This window comes from Symsagittifera roscoffensis, chromosome 6 (genome assembly GCF_963678635.1).
Source record: "Symsagittifera roscoffensis chromosome 6, txSymRosc1.1, whole genome shotgun sequence".
NCBI lineage: Eukaryota > Metazoa > Xenacoelomorpha > Acoela > Convolutidae > Symsagittifera > Symsagittifera roscoffensis.
Window position 1 is genome coordinate 12,044,993 of NC_087067.1, and position 14,903 is coordinate 12,059,895.

Below are 14,903 nucleotides of genomic sequence, written 5' to 3' on the forward strand. Positions count from 1 at the left end.
TACTCGAAAGAATTGATGTACTCGAACGAGTTTCGATAGACCTTGGCAGTCGAAGAAGAAATGATGGACTCCTCGAACATGAATTTAGCAAACCAAAATTGTCTCTCAAGGTTTCAGTGTTCCAGTCTTTTCTCTCATAATGGTAAAATTACGGCCAAATATTCTGACTTCAACAGATAATTCGGAATTAGCAGGCAAAAAAATTATGAAACCACCGTACAAACTTAGTGCCTAAACTCCACGACGGTCCTCTACGCAAAGACAGACAAAAGCAGATATCAGACTCAACAGCCTTGGTCGCACACGCTTCTTGTAGCAGCCAATTCTCCACCGATCTCTTCAAGTTCCTCCATCTCCCTGGCAATTGGGATAATTTTAATGACAAGCACTCCAATGGTGTGACTGACAAATACACGGCACCTTTTTTGAGCTCATCCCAGAGCCTGGCTCTAACTGTAACCTAAGTCTGGTAGGAGTCGACGCACAGCAACGGTCATGGTTCTTAGCTGTAAACAGGTCATCGAGAATTTCCGGACCAAGAAGGAGTCTGAGACCCCGAAATCTTTCAGTGAAAGACGCTTTGTGGATGTTATACCCACGGAAAGTGATAGATGATCTGAGATTCTAAATGGCGTTCGGAATAAGACTGAAGAACTAACTTAAATTCAGTTGTGTTAATGAGAATCTGTTTTTGGTTTTCGAACTGACCTCGAAGCATGTGAGAATCAGAACTCATAGGAACTAGTACATAAGTTGATGAGTTTTAGTTTTACATAACATCGTATTAGAACAGATCTCTATAGATTATATAAATATACCAATTGGTTGAATATGTAGATATAAATATAGCGCCGAATGAATATATCAGTATAGTAATGTTTTAGCTGCTGTGGTCTATTAGACCCCCTGAGTTTCTATACTATACGTTTATACTATTCCCCCTTTTTCAGCATTCCCCCTTTTTCAGAAGAAAATTTACTTTTTCTTGGTAGCCTCGTCCTTGGTGGATTTGTTTTCCTGGTTTGGCGTGCTGGATTGTGGTACAATACTAGAGCTGGTTGACGCACTCTCTTTTTCCCTCTGGAACGTCATTGAATTTTTCATGGGTGAGATCTCCTTTAGAAGTTTCATTGCCGAGTCGAAGTTTTTTATGAAGGCTGCGTCTGGGGTAACGGGTTGTTGAGGTCTGTCGAGAATGTATCGGGTACTGGTCGTTTTTGGGCGAGACGACGTTTGTATTTGCGATTCGAACTTCGTCGTATTAGTTGCAGGTATGTTCGCATCGTCTTTTTGTGCACTTTGTTTCCGAATGGTTTCCGGTGTGTCGGATTCCAATTGGACTTCCACACATTCAATTGAAGATGATAAGGAGATCACTTCTTGTTGATTAAGATTTGGATTGGCAGTACTTTGATTTTGTGCGCCGTGTGTAGGTGTGGGTATTACTTCGACTTGGCATAACACATTTCGGATGTTTGTGTCTTGTGCCTCGATAGTGCTGATCGGAAAGCATTTCCAAGTTTCCCGGCCAACGCACTGGTTCTATGTCTAATTGATCGTCGACAATTTTGGTCGAAGTCTTCGGGTGTTTTCTTTGTGTCCTGTTTTTTAGGAGCTGGCTTTTTGGGGGAAGGCGTTTTTCGAGCGAGATCGGTGTCTGATAGCGATATGGAAGTAACGCATTCAAACTCTATATCGGCGTTTTCAATTCTGCTCTTTTTTAGTTTGTTTAACGGGTTCTGTTTACCAGTTGGTTCTGGATTCGCTGAGGTGGCTTGATTGGCTGAAGTTGCTCGTGTTTTGTCATGAATCCTTTTGAATAGGCCATCATGTCCTAGTGCGCGTCTATTTCTGGATTGTGAAAGGATTTGTTCCACATTTTTGGGAGGCGGCTTTTTCGGGCTAGTTTGAGATTTGCTCTGTTCTTGTTTATTTTGTTTGTTGATTTGCTTTGCTCTCTCCAGTTTAGGGCTTTTTGCTAAAACACAAGGTTTGGCTCGAGGTAAATGCTAATAAGCCACAAAGTCCTTAAGGGCAGCTGGGCGACATTTACCATATACCCGTGGATCCGGCACAAAAGCGAGACCGTCGTGTCTTATAACGCGTGGTTGCTTACCATCTTCCTGCACCCACGCGGTGTGTGGTGAGTAATTGCTAATTGAGCCGTTTTCCAAAATTTTGAACTGAGCCCCAATTACACCTGGTTTTTTGATTTTCCTGGCAATGGTGCCTGATTTTCTGGCCACCTGATCGATTTTCTGATCGAGTTTTGGGTTAATCGTTGATTGTGGACCTTTAAAGCGATCTTTAAGAAAAACTATTGGTGCTCTTTCCATATTCTGTTTTTCTTGCGGTGTTAGCGTTCGTATAGGTATTCTTGTTCTTATTTTTCAATGTTGCGGCCGGTTTTTTCGTTGAGAAATTTACGTTTTTCCTTAATAAGGTCATAGGCGGCATTAGTTAAAGGTAAGTGCTCACCTATAGGGAATCGAGCTAAAAGTTGACGGTCGAATTCTTCATCGCTGCTATCCCATCCGTCTGGTCGAAGTGGTTTTTCGACCTGAGTGGTTGCCTTTCTTTTCCCTGAAGGGGATATTGGTTTGGCGGCCACCGTGGTCTTGTTTCTAGTTGTGGATTTTGAAGAGGATGGCTGGTTGTCTGCCATTAGTTCAAAGTCGTTCTGTTTTTGTCGGTAATTGATGTCCATCTCGTCTTCGCTGTTTATGTCTCTATTCCACATGGCTTCTGCCGTCAACGCGGGTTTGGTTAGAAGCTTTTGGTCTAAACAAGCAAGTTTGATGTTTTCCCATGATAGATTTGACGATTTTGGAGATGTGGCTATATTGCTTAAAGGCGTGTTCGGTTTTCTACCGAAATGTGCTTCGAATGGGGTTATTTTTGTTGTTGCGTTCGGGGTTATTCTCAGGGTTTTGATAAGCTCAGCCACGTCCGAAGCAAGTTTATAAAGTTTATTACGTTTATCAATTTTCATTACTGAAAGTTTTGATTTCAATGTTCTTATTAAACGTTCTACCATACCGATTGATCGGTGATCGTCGACTGGTGCAAAGATAAGTTTGATGTTATTATTCTTGCAGTACAACAAAATTTTTTTAACTCGGAACCCCTGTGCTTGATCACACCTTACGTTTCGCGGTACCCCGTGGTTTACAATGTGGGTTTGCATAAAACGAATAATGGTATCCGCCTTATTGTTTGTTACAACCTTTGCCGATGGAAAACGGGCGAAACGATCTACCCCTACTAGGATGTAGACATTTTTATCATTTTCATCGGGTAGTGGTCCCGCGAAATCCAATTGGATTTCCTCGTTCGGTTCTACGACCGCATCTAATGACGTAAAGTGAGAATGGTCCGATATAACCTTTAGGTTTTCACCTTTTTCTCTGCACTCTTTACAGTTCTGCGCCGTGGCTACGATGTCTCTGTGGAGGTACGGGTACCATATGCTGCGAGCTGCCTCCAGCGTACCACCCTGCCCAGGGTGTGTTAGATGTAATGCGTCCACGAGAATTTGGCGAAGTTGTTTCGGGATTACTGCGCGCTCGTCGTAGAGAAGGATGCCGTCTCGTACTGAAAGTCTGTGTCTGACATTGTAGAAGTACGGCCCGTAGCAAGACTTAAGGGTGTCCCATTTCTGTTCTTTGACTATATTGAGTAGAAAGTTTATGGATCTGTCTTTCTTGGTCGCTGCGGCCAGGAAGGAGCTGTCGAACACGTTTCGAAGCTGGCGCCGGTACATCGGTACATCCTCATCTTGTGTATCCGCTGTTGCTGAGCATGTATGGGTATCTACCTCCTTTTCTGTTTGACATCCTTGGTCAATGGGTATTGGTTGGAATGTGACACTGTCTTTTGAAGGTATCACCTGATGGTAAGTGTCGCTGAAATTGAGATCCTTGTGGAGTTGCTTGTACGTATCAAAAGATGAGATGTTTTTCGGGTGAAACGAGATGGTAGTTTGGGATTCTTTATGGCATTTTCTAAGTATGCGTTTAAACGGCGGTAAGGACATTCCGGATGTAGAGACTGACAATTGACGGTTCATAATCGTGTTCTGGGGAGTTTTTCGGTCTGAGATTGAGTGGTATTCACAAGTATTTGAGATTTTTGGCTGTAAATTTTGAAAATTTGATTGCGTTCGTAACCGACTGAAATTTGACTTGTGACTATTCAAAGTGAGCGCTTTTGCTGTTTCAAACGAATTTGAATGAAAATCGTTTTCGTTCCGGTCGAGCTTTTGCGTGTTAAACATTCCGCACGGATTGGAATTCAAAGCTAGATTTAAACTTGCGCTATCCTGAATTTCAAGGCACGCAGTAAATTGTCAATTAGCGCCACTACAAATTGTTCATCCCAGTATGCAGGCGGTTGAGGTTTTCCTACAGGGTGCCTGAAAATGTAGTCAATTAGCCCCATTTTACTACCCGCGAGATGTTTTATATCAAAGTCAAATGGTAATAACTGATCTATCCATCTGGTTAATCTACTCGGATAAACTTTGTTGTTTTTCTTGCATTGCAAAGCGCTAACTAAGGCTTGATGATCGGAAATCAAAGTAAATCTTCGACCATATAAGTAGTACTTAAAATGTTCTATTGCCCATACTGCAGCGAGTAGTTCTAATTCATTTTTTGAGTATTTGTTTTCGCAAGAATTTAAAAATCTTGAGGCATACGCAATTGTTGCCCATCCATCTGGAGTTTCTTGTTCTAAGGCGCATCCTATACCATCCCGACTAGCGACGCATACCACTCGTGTATCTCGACCACTTACGAAGTGGCGATTTTCGGTAATGTTACGAACCGCGGCTTAGTATGTTTAGAAAGTAACGGCCGGAGTGGAGTGCATAGTTGCGCTAAATTAGGGATAAATTTGTTCAAATGATGTATGGAACCCATAAAGTTTTTTAATTGCCTAAAGGTTTTTGGATGGTTCAGCTGGGATATAGCATCTGTTTTCTTTTGCAATGGTATTGTACCATGTTCATCGATAACATATCCCAACCACTCCACCTGTGTACATCCAAATTTACTTTTTTCTAGGGATATTGCCATATTTTTCGCGTCGAGTTTATTTAAAATGCGTTTGAGCTTGTTAATATGATCATCTTTTGTGCCGTGGGAAATAATCAATATATCATCCAAAAATGCAAATGTATCCCTTTCATTATTTAGTGTTAAGTCGATGGCCTTCTGAAATTCCGCAGGCATGTCCATTGGGCCGTAAAATCCAGTTTGAAACTGGTAGGTGCCTGTAGCTTGACCCCCGATAATGCTAAAATTACATTGTTGCCGTGTCGCGTCGTCTAGATTTAGCTGGCTGTACGCATACCGAAGATCTATTGTTGAGAATAATGTAGTACCTGGCTTATCGTGGCCTTGTTGCGCTGATTGAGCGACGTTATCGAGTAAGATATCAATGTTTGGCATTTGATACTTGTTTTTATGTATCATTTTATTAATTTGTTTCGAATCCATAGCCAATTTTATAGATTGATCTTTTTTTACAGTAATGACTATAGGGCTAATAAACTGTTGATCGCTACATTTTTCCAATTTAACGATGTGCCCCTGGTCTATGAGAGATCGAATTTCTTGTTCTACTTTCTCCTGGATATGTATGGGGATTCGTCGACCTTTCTGTTGCAATGCTTTGAATTCCTTTAGGAATGTTGTATGCACCATATGGTTACGTGATCTACCGATTCTTGTACATAAATCAGGATACGTTGTTTTCACCCAGTTGGTTATTTTTGATCTGCGCACTTATGATCTTCGGAGATTGTATTAATCGGCTTACCAGCTGGTGTTTGTTTCAGTTGAATTCCTATTTGAGGTAGAATATTTCTGCCCAAGATGTTCGCTCTTTTTTCGTCCACCACTATCAGTGAAATTGTGTTAAGAGTCCATCCTTCGAATTCGATTGGTGTTATAACTCTTCCGAATGATGGGATTTTGTATCCGTTGTAGCAGACCATTCTGTTTGCCTCATCTGTTTTGGTTGTTTGGATTCGTTTCGCAGATTTAACTGTTGATAGTATCAGATTTGCTGTACGTTGATTAATAAAAGATGTCGGTGATCCGGTGTCTGCAATAAACACCAAGTCGTTATGGCCACATCGGACCCTTACTAAGTGTCCTTTCAGTTCGAATTCGTCAATTTGGTTGACGGATTTGCTTTCAAAACGAATCGAGTTTGTAGTTGAATCGTCTGGGTGAATGAGTTCCCATCCTGGAATCAAATCACCTGCCTGCATATAGTTTACATGGGATATTTGTTCTGCCGATTGATCTTCTTGTATAGCATTGACCTCAGATGATTTGCATAAGCGTGCGTAGTGTCCTCTCTTTGTACATTTGTTGCATATTTTATCCTTCGCAGGACATTGTTGCAGGTGTCCTGGCCCAAATGGGTTACCGCACTTGAAGCATTGTTTGTTTTGATTCCTTTGTTGTCGCTGAGTGTAACCACGTTGTTGTGATTGTTGACGTTGTCGTCTTCCTTTCGATGAGTACCGGTTATTATTAGTGTTGTTCCTTTTTGCTACGAAACCAACTGGTTCCAATTTTACTGTGGTTGTTGGCATATTTGATGCCGATCGTTGTTTTCGAATTAGTATTTGGTTCTCCAAACCCTTTTCTCGTCGGATCGCGTAGTCTAATGTCTGCTCAGGCGTCTTGGTTTCCGCCAACAGATCCTTTTGTACTTCGTCGTTGGACATATTTGCGATGAACAGGTCCCTGATGATTTCTGTTTCCAGTCTGCCATCATTACAGTTCACGCATTTGAAGTTTCCTTTTACCACCAATTCCGTTAGGCCACAGTGGTATTGCTCTAGTGATTCTGTTTTTCCTTGTTTACGAGTGAACGCTTCATATCTATCGAAGGTGACATTTCGTTCTTTCACAAATAGGCGTTTCAGACTGTCCCAAAAATATCTGGTGGTAACTTCCTGAATTCTAAGGTCCGGGTAATATTGTGATACCCTTCGTTGACCTTCAATCCCCAGACATAGATAGATATAACTTCTACATTTTATATCCGCTTCGTCCCATGGAACACCATCCACCGTTGTTGTCCAAGTGTGCACATTGATTTTCCCATGTCATCTTTTTTTCTTGATTACGGAGGTTGCGGTCACGGATTTGTACATTAGTTTCTTCCTCAATCGGAAGTTCGTATCCCGGTTCTTGAGGACGTCTGATTGCAGGAGGATCTCGGAGTGGTTTTGCCAGGTCTATACCATCTTTCGCAATGATTCCCAAGAATAGTTGTTGGTTCCATTTCTCCCACTCTATTGGTGGGTCCGCCGAGGCTTTCTGCCAGAATGGTGAAATCCCTAATGGGTTTTTTGTAACTGCTGGCTGCGCCATGTTATACCCACGGAAAGTGATAGATGATCTGAGATTCTAAATGGCGTTCGGAATAAGACTGAAGAACTCACTTAAATTCAGTTGTGTTAATGAGAATCTGTTTTTGGTTTTCGAGCTGACCTCGAAGCATGTGAGAATCAGAACTCATAGAAACTAGTACATAAGTTGATGAGTTTTAGTTTTACATAATATCGTATTAGAACAGATCTCTATAGATTATATAAATATACCAATTGGTTAAATATGTAGATATAAATATAGCGCCGAATGTATATATCAGTATAGTAATGTTTTAGCTGCTGTGGTCTATTAGACCCACTGAGTTTCTGTACTATACGTTTATACTATATACGCTGTATAGCAGTGGACAAGGTCTCAAAAAAAGCACACCGGACCCGATGGTCGTTAACCAGCACGAAAGCCCGATCGAAGATATTTTAACCTCAAAGAACCTGGTCACTCTCAGACTTCCTTACCCTTATCGATCCGACGACATACAGACCTCTTTTTGTAGCAGAGACAAGTATCACATGGCCATCGGGCACTATCTCTCCTATGGAAATCCCCAGTTGATACTGTTGTATATCGGCAACAGCATTCACTCCGCTGACATTGATTCACACCCATTTTTGCTGTAAATCCAGGACTAAAAGAACTAAGAGAGGAAGAGGGAAACTTCATCAACCGTAGACCCTGAAATTAGGAAAAATTAAAAACAATTTGACAGAATCTTTAAGAAAAAGCGCAACTTTTTTAAAAAATTTCTATTCTAACTGTTTATCACATTTCATTCGGATATTTATCTTTGAATATTTTGTACGTAATTAGTAAGGTTTACTGTAGCTATATCTACAATCATCCATTCGTGTGCTATTGACTCCATGTACATACCCCTCCTTGCATTAGATACCTTCGATTTTTCAACTGTTCATACATTTCTGGTTTTTGTTCCGACCATTGAAAATTAGGGTGTTTTAGTTTTTTTTTTCTTTTTGTTTTCAACGCAAAATCAGGTACCACAAACAGTCATCGGACTGGGTTGAGTGATATACTATATATTAAAACCCTTTTATTCTTGATTCGAACCACATTAAAAAAGTTCCAAAAAACTTTCCCAGTAAGGAAAAGAAACCGGTTCGAATTTTTTTCTTTTTTTGTCTTAACTCGAGCCAAAAAAGTGAGCGAGCAGGCTTACAACCGCTTCTTCAATGATTGAAAAGCTCACAATAGCTTAGTTTAAGCCGTAAAACTGACTTTTACTCCAGTAAAATTAGTCTTTTTGAATATTTTACCACTTTTTGGAATCAAAAACTATAAAACTCAAAAACTGCTCAAAAAAAAGTTGAAAATAGTTTTTAATTTTTTTTTGTGTTTTTCTATATTTTGTTTTCAATTTGGTTATTTTACCATGACTGTCAATTATGCCTGAGCTCAAGTTTTAAGTTCAGATTTTTTATCATATCACGCCGAAAAAACGACACCAATTTTAAAAAAAAATGTTGTAGTTTTTTAAGGACTATGGCCGAAACATTCCGTGCTACATGCACAGTTACCGGCTATCCTTGTTATGCAGTTTGTAATTTGTTTGTCCCTACCTTGAATGAGAACTGGTTGTATATATCTCAAGTTTACTACATACATAAATAGTGTCCTACATTTTAATACCAGCCAATTTACTACCGTATATTTTAACACCTAGTCATTTCACTACTAAACAATATAAATCCACCTTAATTTAATTCCTATTTTCCAGTTTAACATCGTGTTCATTTTAACACCTAATCTTTTTACTGCTAAAAAAATGCTGTGTGAACTCTTTGTCTAATCACACCAAAGTTAATACTGCAATTAACGCACGCATTATATTGAAAACGTGCTAAAATGAAGCTTCTAAATTTCGTAAGATTCTCATCAAGTAGTTCGTAATTCGTGCTAATTCATTACAATTTGACGTAAATTTTGGGACAAATAAAAAATTCTGACAGTCACTTTATACTGTACGCAAGTGGTAAACAAATGCAAACACAAAAAACAAATTATTATTGAGTCTTCTTTCGAATCCAAACTTTCATCTAAAAACAAGCCAATTTTTATAGCGGAAAAAAACCTACGGAAAATTAGATTTGGCAAAAATATCAAACGCATAAACGTCAAGCCTCTGTCATTGCAGAAAACAACGAACTGGTCAATAGGAGTAGAGAGCATAACCGTGACATTTCAGCGGGAAAATCAGATGCCCACAATGATCAAGCACTTAAAAGCGAGAGTTATACACCGACTGTCGCAGTTGCCAGAGCGGTTTTGCCAGTGGCAAATGATTTGACCACTCAGTTTGCTCTCCCAACTGAAGACAATTTAGTTCGAACGACTGCGCGCACACGTAACCAGATAGATATAAATATACCACCCATTCCCGTTGCGAAAAAATTTGAGAGCCCTGAAATTTTATCCAGTATTGCAGTGGATCAAATTATCACGAGCGAATCATTTTGTGCGTTGACCCCCAATTGCGGCAAGTTCCGGAGAAATCATATTTCTGGTAATCTTCAAAATTACTCCAAAAATGTTCTTTCAGCTATATTCAATTCTTGTTAGTGTATTTGGCGTTGCACCAGCTTGCATATAGGCCTTCCTTCACAAAAAAAACTGAAAAATCCTACAATCGCTTTTTGCAGGCGTTAATTGATTTAGCATCCGAAGGGGAGAAAAATGTTAGATTTTGAGCAAGCTGCTCTTCAGTCCTTCGAAAAAACATACCCGTAGCACATTTATCGTGTTGCTTTTTCCATCTTTCCTAGAGCTACAAGAAAAATTAAAAAAATGAGTCTGAAAGTGACCTACGAAACGAATCACGACTTAGCGCAGGCCTGAAAAATGCTGCCTTCCCTTGCATTTCAAAAAAAAGATCCGCGATCGTTCAGGAAGTTCAGAATGCATGCGACAGAAATTTTTTAGAGTCTAATTCGGCTCTGCTCATATAAAGCATAGGGCCAAATTGCTATGTTTAATTCCAACCCTCCCTTTGGAACCAGCGAGATGCGGCCGTGAGTGGGGTTGCTAAAACAACAAATGCTGTCGAAAGATGGCATTTCGCATCCAATCCTACTTCAGCGGAGCCCACCCAAAAACTTAGAAAGTTGTGGGCAGCCAGCAAAAGGAAGGCTCCGTTCAAAAACTTAACTTTTTCGATGCATCGAGTGGCCATACGTTTATAAAAACAAAAAATACCGTGTATTAAATGAAGGATTACAAAACATAATGCCCGCTTACGAAGACAAAACTGATATGTATTTTTTCAGAGCGTCATCTAGTTTGTATTAAGCTAGTGTACATTTTGTCTCATTTTTGTTTCTTCTTTCGTATTATTAAAATTCAGTTGTCAGCTGTTTTAGAAAAAAGTTTCCTTGCAGACTTGTGGAAACATAACTAAACGCAAGAACTTGACTCGTGCGCTAGCAACATTAAAATAGGACAATCGACCTCATATTAGGGTTAATAGGTTCGGACTAGGGGCTGGCAAAAATTATGAGGGGGACCCTTTAATTTTGCGTATAAGTGCCAACAATTCAAAAAAAGCTGACAAAGTGATCAAGTTATAGTCTTATGTTCGAGAATCATTGTAAAAAATATTCATTTTTAGGCTTTTGGCGTTGATTAAACATTTTTTTAAGTTTCCATACCGGCCAAAAAATAGGCCATAATAATCACAGGCCGTCTAGTGATTTGCGGGCTTTTGAATTTCCTTGAGCTTCTGCTTGTTTTTGGTTCATATTGAAACGATTCATTGAAATTATTGACAAGGACTTTTCTGTTCAAAGTTTACGCGGATTAAGCTGAGCAAAATTGTCTTGCTTTAAAAGCAAAAATTTCTCCCGTTTGCTTCTTTGATGTTTACTGTTTGAATTAACTTTTCTTTTCCTTTTGAATTAAAACGGTTCTAAGTTATAGAAAGGGCTTTAAAAAGTAGCGATGTGAAATTGCTATGGCAACAAAAAGTAGAATGTGAAATTGTATGGTGTTAAGTTGTTTAGAGTTAAAGAGGGGGAACCAAATAACTCTTTTCCACATGGATAATGCTTTGATTTTTTAATTTCTTGCCTGAATGACCTTCAGTTCTAATTAGGCACCTGCCAGTTCTGTTATAGCATCGACTTTTCTTCACTGTTCAGAATAGTTTGAGGTTGTCATTTTAAATAAAAGCTTTTCTTAATTTATTTTCTTTTTTCTTAAATTTAGTGTGCATACTAGTACTTAGTTAATTGTACAGTTAGTACATTTTGTTTTTACCGATGAGCAAAAAGCTTTTATCAATTTCCCCATTTGCAATTTTCTAAAACTCAACGGTGAATTTTCAATTATTGAGCTCAAAAAGTCGATTTTTGTATTATCTTGCCAGATACATCCAAAAAATTTGTTGTTTTTTAAACCTTGCGACCGCTTTCATTTAAAATAAAAATCTTTCGAACAGTTTTACACTGCAAATGTAAATTTTATCTTCTATAGTTAAATTGAACCAAATTTGCATTGGAAGTGTCTATAAGTTTTATTTTAAATTTTAATTCCAAATTGAGTGAATAGATGAATCCAAAGAAAATTACCTTTAAGATTTTTGAATATTTTCAACTATAAATTTTCTATTTTTTTTTCATGGGATCTATCACTCGAAAACACAATTTTGCTGTCAAAATTGTACCCCATAAACCAGCAAAAAGGCTCAGGATTTTTTTGATGAAGAGAATAAAGTTTTAAGGAACATTTTGTCGACCTTTTATTATAGTTTGTAAGTCAGCTATATCGAATTTTTCGAACTCTGCCAAAACTCAAGAAAGATCATATCTGCACCTCAACCAAATGTTTGAAAAAACTGCCGTTTGAGCATGGAAACTGCCCTTCTCAAAGTTATTATTTTTTTCAGTATTTGTAAAGTTATTACCTTAAAATTGTTTCAGAGATGATCGCTATTTTCTAAAACGTTTCTCAACACAATTTTAATTTAAAATTTTGTTTTCTGGTCATCACAAATTCATCAAAAGCATTTAAACTGATCTTTGCTCTAGAAAATTGCCAGTTGTTTTTTGAATTGTTCTTTCATCTGATTCTGATGCTATTGTAGCTTTGGAGCGCAACTTTTTAAACAAACCTCTAACATTGCCCTTTGATTGAACTTGACAACTTGAATTGTCAAAATTATGAGGGGGACTTCTTTTATGTATGTTTCTGATGTTATGTAGTCCGTTTCCATGTCGCAGTTTAACATACGAAGGCGTAAGTCTATTTCTATTTTATTTCTGTGGTCAAAGTTTAAGATGCGATTTACAATGCCAGCTCGGGGCAGTCAGCTCGTAAAATTTATCGCTTTGAGATCCCCTGTTCCCTCGACTTCAACCGGTTTTGTCTATTTATCTGATTACTCAGTACGGATTTCGACTTAGCCATTTATGACTTTGCGGTATCTTACCTGTAACGAAGAGCCTAAATTACTATACCTACCATCATTCGATGCCATCAGAAGAAAAACAGGAGACGTATCTTAAGTATTGATAGAAGTTAGCTGTGTGATTTCGTTTATAGACTAGTAAAAGTAAAAAAGGCTCGCTGCAGTTCAAGAAATAGAAGCATTTATTGTACAGTGCTGACAGTTTTTATAGAAAAACGCTCCTTGAGCATGAGCAGATGCATTTTGGTTCAAACAAATATTTACCCAACACAACTCCAAAGGTATTCGTAAAAAATGAGATAACTGTAAGCTCTTTCATTAATTTCTTTTTGGTGTTCGTAAATGAGTCGTATTAATCTTATAACCTGGTATTGGTTTGTGATATGACATAAAGTTTCAAGCAGAGTTTTGTCACCATCTCCAAAGCGCTTGACTTTCAAGCTTGCTAAAATATTTTAGCTCTGACTAACTTCGAGTCTAACTAACTTCGAGTCTAATTCAACAAAAGGACGCGCAGAACACTCAGAACTAAACTGTATTTTGTGACTAAATGAAATACAACAGCAGTAAAAACAAGCAAAAAAGCGGGTTGCTGAAGTGGTTGCACAGAAAAGTCCTACCACAAAAAAAAACTAAAAAAGATTTTTCTTTTCAAATTGTGTCAAATGCTGTCCGTGTCATTATGGGAGCATCAGAGCGAAAACGACCTGAACTTAGGCGCATTCGACATTACTTTTCTTCAAATAAATATGAAAAGTAGAAAAAAATAATTTGTAGAAAGTTTTTTTGAATTTTGTTTAAGTTTCATTGCGAGGCTTAACTGTGCACTAGATAGGCCCACAATTTGTTGAGTGTAGGTCTCTGGAAGCCAAAGACACGTCTTTAAACATCTCAACATTTTTACGGAACGATCAAAGAAAACGAAAGAACAAAGAAGATCAAGGAGAGCGTCCTCGTTGCGGAATCCGCTTAAAATTGACAAAATACACCGTGTGGCCTCGTAATATTTTGTTACCACAAAAGCGCGATAAAGCATCATAAATTAATTTTAATGGAGCAAATTTAAGTTTATTGTTCCGACTTTCCTAACGAAAGTAACGGAATATTTGTGCTCGGGGTGGATTTTTTCTTCTTCAGACAAATTTCGACTTTTTAACTAGCCATTTTTGACGGCGTTTTTTAAATATTATTCAAAAAGTATTGATGTCCTGAGCTTAAATATGAAAAGATATTTCACCTGTGATTATTTTTGGTAATGTTATGGGGGTTTAAAGATTGTAATTTTGGCCAAATTAGGACAATTAACGCGCAATATATTTCGCGCTATTAACGCGTAAGCGGATATTTTATCCATCTTAGAATTCGTTCCAAATTGGTTGAAAGAAGCTTATTTGTCACAATTTATTTGTTAAAAGGAGCACAATCTATCCTTTTGTAGTTTATATCTCGTGTGGGGAGATGATTTTCACAAAAATACTCAAATTGTAGAAACCTTTTTTTTTCTTCATTTTATTTGATTACATTTTTTTAATGTTATTACTGCTCCATTGACCTTAAAAGGCAGTCGGAACATTGAGGGCTTCGCCCTGATACGAGCAGTCTTGTTTCGCTTTTATACTCTTCTTATAAGTTGCTAGCTCGCTTTATTCATGCATAATTAGAGTAAAAATTAAAGTGTTCGAACCAATTTATCTCAACATCGAGGAAACCCTTTGGCAATTTTCTAAGTGCTTCGATTTTTGACAAAAAATGTTCAAATAACATGCCAATCGGCCATGACCAGATTGGGGTACCTAATTTTGCGGGAAAAAAAAACAATTTGCAGAAATAAATCATACCCGAAGACAAAGTTCCTGCCAACTTACACGATTGTCGAATTCACAATTTTTTCTCTCGCTTAGAGTATCAATGAAAAAAATCGAATGCTTGCTCAAATAATCAATTATAAAAACAAAATTGCTCATTTCAGAACAAAGCCTTAAAAACTTCGACTGGTCTCTATAATATCTGAAATAAATGTTGATTAAAAAAACTCGATGAAATTGTAAGAAGTCTTTTTAACTTTTGTA

The 14,903-nt window shown here is 38.1% G+C and overlaps 1 protein-coding gene across 1 annotated transcript in view; it reads left to right on the forward strand.

Moving 5' to 3' along the window:
* LOC134847922 (chromobox protein homolog 3-like) overlaps nt 1–14,903 on the forward strand; it is a 359,550-nt gene that overhangs the window by 189,594 nt on the left and 155,053 nt on the right. The gene's annotated exons all lie outside the window — the stretch shown is intronic.